The sequence below is a fragment of the Piliocolobus tephrosceles genome, chromosome Y (assembly GCF_002776525.5).
Source record: "Piliocolobus tephrosceles isolate RC106 chromosome Y, ASM277652v3, whole genome shotgun sequence".
NCBI classification, from domain to species: domain Eukaryota; kingdom Metazoa; phylum Chordata; class Mammalia; order Primates; family Cercopithecidae; genus Piliocolobus; species Piliocolobus tephrosceles.
Window position 1 is genome coordinate 4666321 of NC_045456.1, and position 1827 is coordinate 4668147.

The following is a 1827-nucleotide window of genomic DNA, read 5'->3' on the forward strand; positions in this document are numbered from 1 at the left end:
TGTCGGGGGATGGAGTTTTGCCCAGGCTGGAGTGCAGTGGCATGATCTTGGCTCACTGCAACCTCCTCTTCCTGGGTTCAAGTGATTCTCCTGCCTCAGCCTCCTGAGTAGCTGGGATTACAGTGCCTCCACCATGCCTAACTTTGTATTTTTAGTAGAGATGGAGTTTCACCATGTGTTGGCCAGGCTGGTCTCGAACTCCTGACCTCAAGTGATCCACCTGCCTCGGCCTCCCAAAGTGCTGGGATTACAGGCGTGAGCCACTGTGCCCAGCCAGTTTCAGATGACATTTTGTTTTAAGGATTAAAGGCAGAGGGAACTTCATTATCACATCGATGGAAGTTGGCCCATTTGGGAAATTAGGCTATTTCACTATCCTGATTTTTTGGAAGGCCAGCTACCAACTCATTTTTGGTTTGGTGATGTGGCACTTCAGCATGAGTGACTCCATTTTGAGTTTGAGTCTGGTCTTTTTGTTGCTTAGTTGAAAACAACGGCCTCCTACAGATTTTTGTTTAACAATTCTCCACTTTTGGTCACGCTCTCCCCTAGGTGAGAGCGTGACCAAAACTGAGGGCATCAGCACTGCTCTCAGTTACCATCATTTGGGTTTCTAGTCTCAACATATCAATCGTAGGTTATGGGATCTTCATGATCACACACTTCTCTGAGTTTTTGTCATTCCAGCAGATGAGAGACCATTTTATGCTTGACAAATGGCTGTGTTCAAACATTTAAAACTTTTTGAGAGGAGACAGTGCACTACGGAGACTACCATTGTAACTATCAGGAGGATAATACCAAGAATTTGTATTCTTAGCCAAGGTTCCCATAAACCAACCCAACTAAAATTCAGTAGATCAAAGAAGGAGCCAGATGAGGGTTCTACCATCATAAACAAGTAGCCTGTTAATGTTTGCAACTGAGTCTCCAACACCTGATGGATTTATCCCTGCGCAACAAGAAGTGTTAGCAATTGTACAGATGGCAGTAGGCAGCAATTTTATTATCTAGCATCCCATGACTGGGTTAAATTAAAGCAAAGAGTGACCATTTGCAAGTGACCCACAGAAGCTACTGATTGTGAAATTCTAACTACGGCATTATTCTGCCAAGTGAAAGAGGTAAGAATAAGCAAAGAAAAACTCAGAGGAGTCAGAGTCTTAGGACGGGGCCTTCTTCCGATTGTCTCAGGAAAGCTGTCCGCAGTGTGAAGTTGGCAGCTTCGCATCCTGGTTTGCAGTTTCAGTGTTTCTGGTTGTGGCATTGGTCATTCTGGTGAAGTCTTTGTGTAGCCCACACATCAGGCATGAGACTTGTCCCTTCCCAAATTTACATTGAGTTGTTCAGCTTCAGCTTATAGGGCTTTAGGAACAGAGCAGTTTTTGTTCTTAGTTGGAGTCCTGTAGTCAGTTATTGGAGGAAACTAGAATTCAGAATCCAGTCCAGTCTATAAGTAGATAACAAAAACTCAAAACACAGTGAACAGGGCTATGATCTAGTAACAGGGGTACTATATTTGTTCTTCTGAAACATAATTTTTCTCTCTACAGTCACTCAATTCCTACTAAAGGTAATCAGAGGTAAACTAATCTGTTTGCAAAAGAAGTTTACTCTCATTAAACTTGGCCTGGTTGTTTTATATAAGTGCAGCAAGAATAATCAGTTAGGTTCTTTTACAAGTTGTTGGAAATTTTGTAAGGAGTCTCACATTGGACTTTTTAAAACCTCTCAACAATAGGCCAGGCGCAGTGGCTCGCACCTGTAATCCCAGCACTTTGGGAGGCCGAGGTGGGTGGATCACCTGAGGTCAGGAGTTTGAGACTA